Raw genomic sequence first — 15,812 nt, 5'->3', positions numbered from 1 at the left:
GCAATCCCAAGTGACCTCTCGGTCGCGTGTTGAGATGTGTACGTACGCCATACTGCACCACCGGTGGGGTTGCGCCTTTTTCTTTCTCTTGCCCGTCTTGCTGCATCGTTCGTTTATTTGTGTTGGCGAAAGTTTTCCCTCATTTTTGTCTCTGGGCTGCTGGGGCATGTTCCAAATGAAGTTATCATTTTAGCGTCATCTTCCCTTGACCCTAATCTAGTTGGCGGTGTACAGTGTCTATACTGTTGCGATGGCTGCGGCTGCTGCTGCTCCTTCTACTGCACGAGGGAAAAGAAAAATGGGATTTTTCCAGTACACTGATTCTGCGGATGGCTAGCTGGAATTAGAAACACCCTTTGCCCTGTCGGTGCTTGTCGACATCGAGATGGCTTTTCGAAAACTCGTTCCCTTTTTGGCACTAAAAAGAAATCCCATCCGTTTTTCCTAGAAATAAGGTTGCTCTGTTGGCGTCCGTTAGCGTGCGGCGGCAGTGAACCACTTGGATTGACGTTACCGCACCTGAAATAGGTTACTTCGGTGCAACTTTTCACTTTTTCCTCTCAATTCCTCGCAATTTTCTCGCTAATAATTAAAGAGCTGCTTGAACTGCTAACAGCAAAAGCACTCTCTTAGCACATCGGAATGACTTGTTACTTTCCCACCCTCTTCGATTCGAGGGCGGTGAGGGTTCGGTTTGAGCCGCTCTTAATCAATCCCTAACCACTCCTTGGCGCCCCCTACCACCCTATCCACCTCAAGAGGCCTCGAGGCGGTCGTAATGCCGGTGGTAAACGACAGATTCGCATTCTTGCCCTTTTACCTTCCACCGGGCGGGCTAACCCTAGCAGCAGCAGCAGCAGCAGCAACAGTTCGAGTGACGCAAGAAGTGTGATGGCGCGAGTGAAGCACTCTTCAATGGCTCTTCCGTCGTCGGTGCTAGCGCAGGGGTTAGCGAAGCAGGAAACGCAACAACAAAAGCTTACAATAAAAATTAGATGGGAAAATGTTCCCATCAACCCCGCACGTGGGGTGCGTTTGTGTGCCTGTGCTATCAGCGAAACGCCACCCTTTCTCCATTCCTGCCTTGTTTGCCATCCTTCAGGGCTGGATGGTTGGTTGAAGACGCGCATAGCTCACAATCGATCCATCCGATCCTCCAGCGACACAACGATGTAGATGGATGAATGGAATTCCTGGAAGCGCGGAGTGGATACCATCCTTCTAAGTGGAACATAAAAAGGTTCCTGGAAGGAAGGAAAGAATGTGGAATTACTTATTGACAGCCGCTTCGCAGGCAGGTGGCTTCCGCTTCGCAGTAAAGCGCTGCAGGCAGGTCCTTCAAATAATTCCAACGCGTTTTTTCCTTCACAAATTGAGTGCTTCGCCTTCAAAGGTCAAAAACTGGCAAAACTAGTCACACAAACTAATATGTTGGTGTAATTTGGGTAAACTCTGTGCCCCAGTGTAACGCGGCACTGCACAAAGAACCAACCAGAGTCCGTACACCGCAGTTCCGAACGGTGAAGGTGAACGCAACTTTACAGCTTCCAAGATAAAACTATTATCGTTAACCAGGGGAGGCTAGAGAGAAGTCACTAGACGCAGTGTAGCACGGGGAGTTTCGTTAGTTCGTTGCTGGTAAAGGTACAAGCATATTAAATGCTCGCAAAGGACGCAACCATGCTAACTTTTCACTTTGGTGCTGCAGAACTCACAGAGTCTTTAGAACCCAAATAAGCCCTCTAGCGCCTGCCTGTATTCATGCGCTCACATTTCATTTTGCTCAATTTTCTAACCACTACCAAACCTCTCCTGCCTAGAACGAAAGCTCTTGCGGGCGTCTTGCCTTGAAGCGCCGTTTACACTACTAGCCGCCAGCATCTACCGTGAAGCCATCGTGTAGTCGTGGCGCTCGCCCGCTAAACGTCCCTTGAAATGCCGTAAACTAATTTATGGTAAATCTGCAAACCATCCCCGTTCCCTGTCCGCCATGCACAGGTGGAAAACACCGGCAAACCGACGGCTCGACACTTATCGCTTTGGTGAATTTGAATGCTTCTACCGAGCCATCTCGCCGGTGGCTTTTTTCAGTAAAACAGCTAGGACGCTCAGGGACGCACCCCTATCAGTGTGCCGTAAAAGTGTTACACGGTTTATGGGTTTAGTGCCGCGTGAACGCCTCGATGAGCGCTTCCGGTTCGTTTTCTCTCAGTGCACAGAGTGTGTGCGCTTGCTGGAGTCAGTGTGCAGGGCAGGATTCTATTGGACGTACAATGCCGTGCAGCGTTATCGCTTGATAAAGTTGTAAACTATTTGAATACTTTCTCGGCGCAAAATTTAATACAACAACTACAGCGGGAAGTATTTTGATTATTTGCGCACCATTTTGTTTCGGAATCATGATGCGGCAGGATCAGCAACCAAAATGGGGTCTCCCCAAGAAAACAATGAATCTTCCCAAGCCCCAAGAGGATGCCCGCCGCTAGTGGATGCTGCACCACGTCGGGGGATGAAAGATTTAGCCATCAATGCCAATGGGGAACAATTAAAACGGTTTTAATGTAGCTGCTCTGTGTGTGCGTGGCGTGGCTTGTGTCTCGTTTTTGGCATAACAAACTCTTCAGACCTCCCACCCGCTGAAAAGCAGAATGGGAAATGGGGCCATCCGGAAAATTTATCCAACCAATAAAACCAACGACGCACACAAGCAAACCCGGGTCCGGGTTAACGCTTTCATCCATCTTCGCAAGACCAAAAAAAAAGATGTAGCGGAGTCCCGGGGCAAAGGACTCCCATGCCAGCTGAGCTGCTGCCACCAAACAAACAAGCGTGGCCCGTGGGGGAAAAGGTCATAAATAAAGTCATAAATTTCATTTTATACCAAACATAATTTCACGAAGTCGCGTCGCATCGCTTCCTGCCAACACACTGTCTCCTCCTCAGCATAGGAATGCTGTGCCTCGGGCACACTGCAGGCTGAAACCCGAAACATCATAATATAATCATTTGGAAGCAGAAGGTTAACGGAAGCACAGCACATCACACAGCACACCGATGCTGGCTCCTTCACAAAATTCGAGCAACAGCGAGACGGATGCGTTGTACCGGAGACACGCAGATGGACGCAAGATGAGCGGGATTTTGGAGAAATCGATTTTCCGATTCGCCGAAACAATCCAAAACCTCAACCAGTCCCCACCTTCCTACCTCCTCAGGAACTAGACCGGAAGTGCAGTGGTGCTTTCTGGGATTTGATTATCGTTAGCTCTGCTGATGGTGCTGCTGCCAGGATGGGGATGCTTGAAAGCGTCGGATATCGATGATTCTGGTTAAATGTACTTTTCCGTTCGTCTGAGAAAAATCTCCCATTTCCTCTTTCTCACTCCTGCCCCGCTTTGTACGATAGCCATAAACGAAAATTCTCGCAAACAATACGGGTTGTTGATTGCAATCTGTTGCAGATGATCGTGTTGTCGATATGATGAAACGATAGCATCGATGGTCTCCGATGGAAGTTGCATCGTAAAACCGATGCCACAGCCCTTTCCGTTGCTCTTTTGCTCTTTATTGCATTTGCGTACGACGCTCAGCTGATCCGGGTCGACCGGGTATTGTATACCCGGGTGCATCCTTGGTAATACGATTATGATCCAATATGGTGAGCATAATGCAAACAGGCGGAAAAATCGGTTTGGATCAGTCTGAACCGACCAGAGGGCAGGCGAGTTTTTAGTGAAATTTGTGCTCTAGTGATATCTAAACAAAAATGATCTCATTTTTTATATTTTAATGTACTACATAGTTTAATTCTGAAAGATATAGAAGCAAGACGCATCTTTCAATGGGCATAACAAATTTCAGTTATTCAACATCCAGAGTTTTTAGAGCAAATCTTGGAATGCGAAAAATAAATTGTTTGCCTAAAAATAGCACAGCCTGAAACATAGCACAGCCTGCTTTGTCTCGCGAAACCGATTGGTTTATTGATATTTTCCATATATTTATTTATAGCTACCGAAATGACAAACATTCCTGTTTCTATTTAAATACTCTTCATAAAAAAAATCGTTGATTAAAACGCATAAAATATTAAACCAATAGTTCACTATTTACATCAACATTAATCGTGGATCTTCATTTCCCGTGCTATATCCGTCAAACCGGGCCCCGAAGCGTTGTGTTCTCTCCGCAGCACGCCCATGAGCTCCGTGACACGTTTTGCGTCCGATATTAATTGGCGATAAAAAGCCAACATTTATGGCCACACCATTAAACCCTCATGACCATAAACCCGACACGCTTCCCGGCCCCAACCCCGGACACTCATTGCTCATTATCATCGGTCGGACCAGCGAACATTGAAATAAATTTTCATTAACCCTTTTCGCCCCCCAAAGTTGACAAAATAACAAGCAAACAGACAAGCAAAAAAGCTAAAGAAAGAGAAAAAATGGCCACCCCTACACATGATACACTTAGTCGCCACCTTCTGCAGCTCTCAGTATTGCATCGCGGATAAAAAAAACCATCGTTCTACAGCACGCCAACACAGGTCCGACTGTTCGGTAAAGCCCGATGGAAGTCCGATGGTTCATGATCATTTTGGCACCAAAATTGGTTTGTTCCCGGAGCCGGCGAAGGGAGCGGTCGGCGATGACGACGACAACGACGACGAGTGGTAGACAATCATCACGGGTGGTCATTTCCGGGCCCCGGTGTTGGACCGTTTCCAAAACAGAGAGCCGCTAAAGCGATGAAGCCAAAAAAGGGGAGGAATCGCTGAATGATGCAAGCGCGGGATTATATTATCATGACCATCGCCATCAAGCGTTTATAATGATGTTGTCGTTACCGTGGCCACTGCCAGCGGCCCTGCGGACCGGAGAGTGTGCAGAGGGCCAAGCCAAAAACGCAATCGAATTCAAATCACAAGCGGCCCTACTTTGGCAGTGGATTTGCGAATATTCCCCCCAAAGCGTTCGGAAATCCCTTTAAACCAGAACGATAAACCGAATCGAACCGTCGGAGGCCTGTGCGAGAAGTGCGCAGCAAAACGAGGATACCATGCACACAACCGCGTGTGTAGAGTAGATGACGAGTCCCTTTTTTGGTCACCAGCACGAGTCACCTCCTTTTCGGTGTTCGTTGGCCCCTCACCGCACACCGCAGTCAACATTACCAATAACCCAATAGAGAGGTCCTGATGGCTCTATTGGCAGGCAGAGGAGGCGTGAAGGATCGGAGAACCGTAAAGACATCCTCATCATCCCCTGTCATCATGACATCGAGCGCTTATTGTTCGGGGCGCTTGGTGGTGGCGTTCAGAGAAGTGTTGAGCCACAGGGCACGCGACACCTGGACCCATTCCCGGGCCATATTCTATGCATGGCCTGCTCTAGACTCTTAAGCACAGCAGTTGAACACAACCCTGCTGTGACTCCGCATGTTTTTCAGGAAGCTTCGGGATTTTATTTTTTTGCCCTTCGACAATGCCGACTGCGAACGGACGTCCACTTGAATCCGGTGACCACACACATATGTACAGTTCCGGCATCTTACACCACACGATACGCTTGATTAAATATTTACACCCAGCCCGGGCCCCGGGATGAAGTGGAAAAAGAATCAGAATGGTGGCGCCCGGAAATGACGACGATGCACCCTTTCCCAAGCCCCTCCCTTAGCTAGTACGTAGTTATGTTTGTCAGCAGGTGCCACTCTTGGTTGTCATCGGCATTGTCCAGGGGTTTCCGGCTGCAAAGGACTCTCTATCCGGGTGGTCCGGTAACGGTTATTGATTTTTCCTCATTCCCCCCATTTCTCTCGTTTACTTGCAGGACCCCTTGTGCTCATCATATAATTGACATTTGGACGAAGTGGAGGCTCATACGCACACACGCTCACTCGGTAAGCTACTCGTGGTGCTTTCGAATTCGTTTTCCATCAGCAGGAAGAAAATTAATGTTTAATGGAGACGCCTGGTGCCCCACGTTTTTTTGCGTTTTTTGTGACTCCTTTTCCCACCACACCACGCTTGATTTACATCGTCATCAGCGAGTGTATTTTAAATGCAATTAATCACCCCATATGGGACGCACCAGTTCGCGGATCAGTTCGATGTGTTTGTGAGTTACGCTCGTAACGAAATTAAACAGGCATTCAGGCAGTGACAGCTTGTGAAATCAATCTCCTCTCCGTCCTCCGTGTGCGTTACAGGTGGTACGATGCGTTAATGTAATTGTTTAAAATGAGACAATGCATCCGAAGTACCATTGGCCACCTCATCAACCAAGGAACCACCAACAGAGAGCATATGCTGCCAGTGAGAGCTACGATATCACGAGTCGTGATTTCCGTTCTTTTATCGAGTCCGCCATTCTTCTCCAGCTGGTGATTCGTTTTTGGCTGTTTGATGATAATTAACTTTTTTTTTCAATTCCCAACCAACGCTCTCTTGGCTCCGTTTTTCCGGGCCACTCGGCCATCCACTTTTGTTGCTCCTATTTCCGGAGCACTACGGGCGCTGCCACGATTAATGAGGTAATTAAATTAGTTCGCATCCTCGATCACCAAACAGGGCCAGGGAGCGACCGTGATTTTCTCGTGCTGTTGTAGCACCGAATCGCTCTGTTACACTTCCACACCGCTGCCTGCGCACGTTCACGCACCAACACCGCATAACTCTGTCACCAGTGACCAAAACCTTCCCTCCCAGGGCTCTGGAGTGATTGGCGTGTCGCAAATGGCTTGCCAAAAAAGCAAAGACACACCAGGGAGCCGAGGGAAAGGGGACGTAAAACGAATGGTCCAGTGGCGGGCAGGAAATCCGGGGCGTGAATCGGAATGGGCTTATTTATGATTATTGGACTTTGAGTCCGGAGGCCGAAGCTCCGGGGCGGTGCTTTTGGCGGTTCCGCCTGGCATCCGCATCCGGGAATACGCAGCGCAGAAGATTGGAGAAGGACACACAGAAAACCAACCGAACCGGCGGTATCAACGAGACTCCTCGACTATCGCTCGACTCCTGTTGATTCAATTGGTGAACTTGGTGGTGTGGTGTGAAATCGGAATGGACCATAAAACTGTCACCCCCCCTTTTTTTACGCCCGCCACCCGCCGGGGCTTAACTCTAGAAGCTCGTTGATGAATTTACATTCCACTGGGACGCTTTCTTCTTGTTTGCTGTTGGCCAAATTGCTTTGGAAATTGAAAATCAATCACAATCGTCGCTCACGCAGATGATTGATTGCTACGTCACGCGGTCGCGCTAATCACTGGCATCTGTCATAAGCCAATGGTATTCATTTAAATACAGCAACTCAGAAATTCATGGTCATCATCTTTTTTGTGCAATTTATCATCCCTTCTGTGTCTTATCAACACACAGAACCGTACTCATCTGCCGCTCTTCTATCTAACAAACAGGCGTGCAAGCCTCAGGAACCACAGGCAGAACAGAGGAACCGTTTGTTACATTATGCATATTCCATATGGAAATTAATAAAACTGCACACAAACACATATACACGTTACGCACACTTGAGTTATGGTGGCACCCATTACCGGTGAACGGTGGCGTAATGGATGGGGCGATTTATCGCCACTTCGGTCCAAATTGGCCACCCCGTTGAACCTCGTGTACCATCTGCTCGGACGCAGGACACGTCGCGATGTGTAAGAAATCGTGTGCCCCCGGTGCTGACCGATATGGCTGCGTGTGTTTATGTGCAGTTCATTTATCATGCGTCGCACTGCGCGCTATCGCTTGCGACCACGTCGTTACAGCAGAGCATGTGAGTCCCGGACCTGTGGTTGAACTTTGCCAGACAAATAAATGACTACGCCTCAATCAACTCCACCTCATCCTCCACTCTCCGGTGTTTCGGTGAAAGATTAAAACGTTACAATGCGTGAACATGTTGGGTCGCGTTGGGTTGAGCCAGCGAATGTCCCACCAAATGGCCATATTTGCCCTTTACCATCAGAGCCAAATTTGGTGAAGGATTCAACGGGCAACGTTCAGCGAACAATCCTGCCAGGCTGTCCCACACCCCCAAAAACTGTGACCCAAGAAAGCGTGATCATGAATAATGATTTAATTATAAATTAGCAACAAACGCTGGTGCTGCTTCGCTGGTGCCATGTCATTGTTTTTCCGCGTCGATCCACACAATCGGTTCCGCCGCTGATTTATGGTTCTTTGGGATCCAGTTTCAGTCCGGTTGGTTTTTGGGGCCACTCGAAAAGGTCGTCCTTTTGTCGTTTCGGTTCGGTTTGCAGGCGAGAATTCGGTGCGCCGCTTTTGGTTGGCCAAAGTGTTCTACTCGCTGCGTCACATGCTGGTCTCGTGGGTCATTTTTAGGGGCTGTGAAAGGGGCAGTATGTGAGGCCACTTTAATTCCCTGAGAGTGTCATAAATTTCCGGCCAGCTTTCAGCCGGACCTGCGGGAGAACCGTTCAACCGGAACAATAGCCCATACGCTACGGTTCGGTCGCGGTCGCATTGCTGGAATTGCGAGCTTGCGAAGGACCGCTGGACATTGGCCACCAGCAGCCCCGTGTGTCCGTGGCAGCGGTCACTAACGGCGGCTTCAGTAGCGTGGAACTTGGGAATGATTAAAATTGATTTAAGCTCTCCCTCTTCTGCGAGTGTCTAGTGCTGGTAGCACGGTCCACTTCCGGTTTCTCTCGGACTACTCAAGGCCATTCACGGTAATTGGTTCTGTGCCGCGGGTTAGCCCGCATGATTAGAGCGCGTTATTAATCGCAATGGCACGCCGCCCCGGAAGCCGCAATTTGGGACCCAGTTTGGGCGCACCAGGAAATCTGCAAAATCCTCCAATTTGTCGTGACGGAAATGTTCAACAGAAAAGGTAATGGAGGGCGTCCGCAGAGCTTCCCGTTGGTGTGGTGTGCTCGTGTTTAATTGAAACATTTCCACCGCCGCGATTCAGCACTAATTAGTGTCGCCGGATTCGTTGTTGTTGTGCCGAGTGGCAGCAGCCATGTTCCGCTGCTCATCATCGCTGTTCACGACTGAGAATATGGTGGTGATCCCTAATGGGCGGTGGTCTCTCACCTGGTGGTGACCGATGATCGAGCATCGTCCCCACTCGCAACACGGAAGTGGTTTTTGGGGTTTTAAACATACAAATAGTCAGCTCTCCCCTCCCCGGGGAGGGAGGTCAGCTAAATGGAACCACTAAGAGGTCCTCCATCAAGCGCAACCACACACGCCTGGACACAAGGACGCTGACGGGAAATGAAATTAAATTGTTTCAGTACCACAAACGACGGACACAAAGTACAATACTATGCTACGGTGCGCGATTAACGTCGAGTACGGAGTGGACGTCGGTCTTTTGCCTGCGATCCCTCGAGTGAACCTTCAGCGGACACAAAGGTCTCGTTATTCGTGCACCAACGCGCACCAGGGGACAACCTCGATATGGTAGAGTGGTCAGCACACAAGTTCGTCAATAACATGAGCTCGTTGCTTCATTGTTTCCATGTGAAGCGAACATGCCAGCGCAGCAATGGAACGACAACCAACGTCTTTACTGCGGGAACCCGAGGATGCATATTTCAGCAAAATGCAATTTCCGTTCGAATGTTTAACACGCACACAAACGCAAACCGGGGACTCGCGGGATTCGATGCAGTGTATGGCGTGTCAGACGCGGTGCCCACGACGAATGGAAAATTCCCGCGAAGCCACGCACGGTTCACGGAAGGAACGGATATTCAAACCATCACCAGTCACCTCTCCGGTGACAGTAAATGGGGTAAATGTTTAATTAAAACCAACAACCGGTGGTAGTCTCATCGACTCCGTTACTCCGCTTGACGTGTGACTTATTCCCTTCACAGCCTGGCTGGTTAGGAGATCCCGTTCTGGTTCTCTAATCTCTCCAGAGGTGCGATTGATACAGAATGGTGCAATGGGAATAGTCCATGATATTCCCATTTGGGTAGCTTTTGAGGTGGATTGATTTGAAAAACCACGCGCTATACGTTTCTCTTGACAGTTGGTTTGGATTATAGTATGCGGTTAGTGATTTGAGACGGTTGCGGTGACAGCGTGCATCAAAATCAAATCAAAGTAACCATACTTTTTTTATTTCACTTTTTTTGAGTTTCACCCACCATTACGAACTGGAAGTAATGATTCTTATTAAACCTGTCTAATCATCCCCATAATGCATCCTTAATCTTTAGGGATCATATAGTCAAACAACTCCCGTTACAACGTTAACTCGGCATAATTAAATGCTGTAACGTTCAGAGTTGCTCACCTACTTTCACTTAGCACATGACCGGAAGGCTGGAATAATCTGGAAGCACTTGGATCATATGTTGTTAGTGTATCACCTCGGCACAACGAACTCACCTTCCACGTGCATCTCCTCTCTCAACCGAGCCCAGTACAACATGGGCATCAACATGGGTTTCATATTTCATATCACCCGCTGCCCACTTTTCCCATACGGTCGCCATCAACCGCCAGCTCTTGTGTCATCTCATTTCGTGTTCCGGAGCCCCGAGTCCCAGCACACAGTGTGTAAATGTGTATGTTTACTTAATAAACGGTTGCGTATAAATTACAGCTTCCGCTCAGGATCACTTTCAAAATGGGATTCATTATCTAGATTGTCCTTGCGAGTCGTTGCAAGGTCCTGGCAATAACCGTCCGACAGCCGTCTTTGTTATCCGGACGCGTGACCATTACCGAAGGGAAGGAGGGCGAGCGAAAATGCCTGGAACACACTGTTTACCGGGAAGAAGGGGTTCATTGTTACGCCGAGTGACCGGTCACAAACCCGGTCAACCGGGTCCCTCTCTACCATTGGTGACCTTTAACATCGATCGATTGCCATGCGATAACCACGCGATGGCGGAACAATAACCGTTACTTTTACATCGGATTAACATAACTTTCACCTGGTCAACTGTGCAGACCCCTCAGCGCATCGACAAAGTACCAGTTTCCGGACGGTTGCTGTATTGTAAACTAATTCCATCCATTCCACAGCACGAGACATCCAGAGTCCGAGCTCAATGGCGAATTGGAAACGTCAGCTTCAGGAGCGACTTGTTGTGTAGTCGGTGGCCAATGCCTCGTTGGTAGTGGTGGAGCAGGAAATCGAACGATCCACCGACACCGAGTTTGCTCGTTTGGTTGCTGCCGCAAGCGTTTGGACTTTGAATTTGTTATCCAAACTGGTCGAAATCCCTTTTGTAAATCGTAAACACAACGTCCAGCAGGTTCCTGGGTCCGGTCGTTCGGAACTGGCACAACAAACACGCTCACTCTCTCTCTCTTGCTCTGTTGCTCTCTCCGGCGCTTAATGGAGAAACGGATAAGGTGTTTCATTGGTTATGGCATACACAAAAGGCTGCTGAAGGCCGTTGCTGCTAATCTGGAAGCGATATAGCGATGCAGCAGCACCAGTACGGTGACCATTTGATCTGGTGCTCACTGGGCAATCGGAATGTTCATTGGATAACATACTGCATAGGGATCGGCACTCGAGCTCAAGCGGCCGGGGCGGATCAGCGCACTAAAAACAACAAAAGTTTCCCAATCCCATCCCGTGCTCAGAGTGCCGCAAAAAGGGCGGCAATCCGTTCACTTTTAAGTCCCAATAATCCGGCTCGCTCCCCCCTTTTTTTTTTGCTCGTTTGCTCCACTCTATCCCGTCCCACGCGTCCCTCGCTTTTCAGGCGACTCAAAGGCTTATAAAGGGACTCATACACCCTTCAGTTGTTCATCTCGAAGAGATCCTGTTGCTCGCATGTACCGGTGAGCCAGGGAAAATACTTTTGTCACACCGAACACAACACAGGGACATTGCCATCCTTTCAGTGCGCTCTATGACAAAAGAGGTGACCCGAGGAGGTTACCAGAGGGTTTTTCCTTTTTTGTTCTGCAAGTAGCAAGAGTCGACACTACGCTTCGTCTGCCCCTGGCCAATTCGTACTACTCTAGTCCATCCACTGCGATAACATAGAACCTCATCCTCATCCCGGCGGCCATCATCTCGCTTCGTCGAGTTGGAACACTCCGATTACCAGCAGCCTTTGGGGTGAGTCCTTTCCATCCAGCCCGTGGTCCTCGTTTTTTGTCCCTCAACCGCCCACCATATGAACGGCATTTATCCGGAAGAGCACCCTGATGAACCTCTTCCCCTGTCCATATGGTGTGCAACAATGTGATGCGGCTGGTGGTGTGGCTCTTGGCGAACAATGAGAGTTCCAAGCAAAATCCCCCAGAAAAAAAGTGCCAAAAAAGCCGACAATTTTAATGGTGTTGACCCACGCGACCAGTACCGAAGTGCGCTCGACCTTAGCTTTGGTACATGGCTCCCCATTATCCTGTCCTTTCCTCGCATGATGCCCATCAGCAACTTCACGTACAGCGAGAGAGAGAGAGAGAGAGAGAGAGAGAGAGAGAGAGAGAGAGAGAGAGAGAGAGAGAGAGAGAAACATTGCGTGCAACATTGCAGTACAGTGCAGAGATGGAGGTGGCGTTATTGTAACGTTAGGAGCCATGGAGAATCCGGAGGGGGACGGGAATTGAGTGTGAAAAATGCGCCCCATGACCTATGGCCACAGACACAGACACGGAGGGCAAATTCACGCGATTGTGAACGCGCGTGATTTATGTGGCAAGACGAGAGGCGGCGGCGGCGGCAGCGGCGGTGCAGGTTAATTGTGAAATGCAACCAAACAATGCGCAAGGAAATGATTTACAACCTCGCAACAATTATCCCCGTACGGCACTAGTTCTCCGCGTATGTTGGTAAAGGGTACGCTTGAGTGCTTTTTGTGCTTTTCCGTCTTTCTCGTTTTCGTTTTCCGTGTTTTCACCTTTTAGCCGTTGTCAGCGGATCTCCTCTTTGTCCAGCCGACCAGGCAATCCATTCACAGCACCATCCTAACACGCGATTCAGTAGCTACTCACTATTTAATGTACTCGTTGATGTTTCCATATGGGCAAACAATCACAACCGCTGCGCCCACGGGGAAGCCGCGATGAAAGCGAGCTGAAAAGGCTTTTGTTGGCGGAATACACGCGTCCCTTGCAGCCAGTACCTGGCGCCTCCATTGTGAGTTAATCGTTTCATTATCATTTCACACAACACACAGTAAACAGTGCAGTGCAGCGGTTGGCATGGTGTCCGGGGATTAAGCGAGTAAATTTCACTTTGTTTTCTCTTTCGCTGGTCGAAAAATTCTCAAAAATTCCAGTAATTTTTCTAGTAAATTAGCCATTTTTCACTCTGGCCAGGCTCCAGGGGGAGATTCATTGTTTGTTCCGCCAATCGCAGCTCAAGTGAAGCAACTGCTAAACTAACAGAGCCACTGTTTACACACTCGGCGTGCTTTGTTGTCTTTGTACTCTGGCAATCTGGCCTTTGCGAAACGGGCTGCTTAGATCAAACACCGAAACCGGGTGCCGGGGTGTAACCGAGTAGCAGAGAAGTCTTCGCAGTGGGAGTTTATCGTTTCACTTGCAACAACAACAACTGCAACAGCAGCAGCGAACAGAACAGACCACAAAACCATGCGAGAGCATGCGATGGGGGTCCCGCAAGGTAATTGAACTTTGCTAACCATTAGTCAAGGCGGTTTAGCGGCACTTCTTCTTCTGCTGCTACTGCTGCTCGTCCGACATCAACAAATGGTGGGGCACATTAACAGAGACCCTGTGTGTCCTGGGAGTTTCTGCTACTTATAAATTTATGATGGTCTCATTTATGGCGTTGACTATCTCTGTTGTCACTCTCGGTTGTTTACCTCAAGACATTCGTTCGGAGAATGGCGAACAAAGTGACAAGGACAGGGACAAAGGTGAGAGGTCGTTGCCGGTAATTGCCCTGACGGTCGCGCTAATTTTTCTCTCCAGAGTAGCTCCGACTGTTCGACCGGGGACGAAACAACACTGTACCCCCGCCCTCGTACGCCACTCAAGCTCGAACTCGCGCGCGTCATAAATGTATAACCTTCGGTGATGAAATTGACGCTGATTTCCACCTGTTTGTACGACACAATAGACACTTAATAATGCCATTTTCATGCATAATTCAACCGACCGACAGTGAACACGGCAGGCAGTGCACCTTTCACGAGCATCGATGGCGAAGAGATGACGCGCTGTGGTTAATGAAACTCCATCCACCGAGCGGAATCACTTGTTGTTATGCATTGTCACTTGTAGCTAGTTTATTGCACCGGCTTCGGTCTGTCTCGGTGTGAAGAAATGAAACTTATGCGCACAAAAAAGGATCTACAAATGTTCTGGATGTTTTGTCTTATTTCTTGACCACCTCCTTCCCTTTTTTTCCGGTGCAAAATAGGCCACCTTCTTCTTTTGGGTTTGGGGAGTGAGAATCGTGCCGGAAAAGGGTCACCATAAATTTTCTGCCGCTTTACCACCCCCGGCCGATAGTGTTGCGTTAGGTTCCTTTTTCCTCCGTGCATGCTCCGACCGGAAGTTGAATATTCATGAAGTCTATTACCGAGTTGTTTTTCGTTCCCAGTTTCCTCCCTTGCCACTCTCTCTCTCTCGATCTCTCACTGCCACCTACTTTTATTCATATTTAGTTTTTCCAATGTTTTATGCCACCGGACCGCGACAGCAAACAGTGTGCTAGTGTCCGTAGGGTGGAAAAGTGAGAAAAACTTTTTCCACCAACCAATCAGGAAAGGTCATCGGACCGAGGAGGTGCGGTGAGCACGAAATATGTTCCGTTTATCATGGATATATCGCTTTTCATCATGCACTCACCACACTGGTCTTTCCCTCCCAAAAAAGGAGCCATTTATAGCACGTCGGTTCACGTGGCTCCCCCCGCCCTGGCTCCGATTTACTGCCTTGGATTGCATGCTCGCTCAAGGTCAACAAACGAGAGGTGCCGGAGTAAATTTCTCGGTCCTTGGCCTCGTTCTTAATTTCTCACAACGGAGCACAAAAAGGGATTAATTACCTCCACACCGGTACGTTGTGACCCTATGCTGTGCGCCTGATTAAAGGTCAAGGGCATGGAAACTTAAAACAACAAGCTCAGCCCTATTGTTGCGTGTTTTTTTTTGTGTTGTTGAGTTGGGGTTTCGTTTTTACCACACCACGTCGCATGTCTGGTCAGCTGCCACCTTAATCACACTCACACATCAACACACATCGCCGCACACACATAGCCACTGACTGAACAATGATTTATGGTGCTCGGTACGCTTTGACTGCCTCATCGAGAGATGGCACCTAAAAACATAGCCCCCGGACGACAGCCGGACGAATGGACGGAGGACGGACGGACGTAAATAAATGAAATAGGACATGCTGCCGAATTAGAGATGGGGAGAGAGAGAGAGAGAGCCACCAGTGACGATGCTGTGTGTGCCTGTGTGACCGAGGGCCGATGGCGATGGGTAAGGCGATTAGTGGCAACTGTTGCTCGCCCCAGGCCCGTTGTGTGGCCGATGGATGGTGAGCAGCAAAAAGCAGGCCTCCTCAACATGGCCATAATTGCTGCGGGTTGTACTGTGGTGGTTTGCTAAATGGTGGTGATTGGAGCAACCATCATGCTCTGGTCCCTTCGTTCGATGGGTGCCACTTCCAAATGACGGCAGGCTCTGCTTCGTTTCCATGGAAACATGTTTTATTTTTTGGAGCGTCCACTGGTGATATACGATTTGCTTGAATTCATTTCACTCTAGAATGCTATGGTTAAAGCAGAATTGAATGTAAACTTCTCTTATTGAAGCGCATCAATCGAGGATTGTAGAAGCAATTTCAACACTGCTTGCTT

General features: G+C 48.9%; 1 protein-coding gene across 2 annotated transcripts in view; it reads left to right on the top strand.

The window, feature by feature from the left end:
- Nucleotides 1-15,812, top strand: part of LOC126572752 (tRNA-dihydrouridine(16/17) synthase [NAD(P)(+)]-like) — a 70,608-nt gene that overhangs the window by 33,457 nt on the left and 21,339 nt on the right. For both annotated transcript variants that reach the window (XM_050232345.1, XM_050232346.1), the window contains exon 2: nt 5,838-5,907. The gene's annotated coding sequence lies outside the window, so the exon portion shown is untranslated. The remainder of the gene's footprint in view (nt 1-5,837; nt 5,908-15,812) is intronic.

Source organism: Anopheles aquasalis, chromosome 2, assembly GCF_943734665.1.
Source record: "Anopheles aquasalis chromosome 2, idAnoAquaMG_Q_19, whole genome shotgun sequence".
NCBI lineage: Eukaryota > Metazoa > Arthropoda > Insecta > Diptera > Culicidae > Anopheles > Anopheles aquasalis.
Note: the sequence above shows the minus strand (reverse complement) of the source record. Positions and strands in the feature narration are given on the sequence as shown.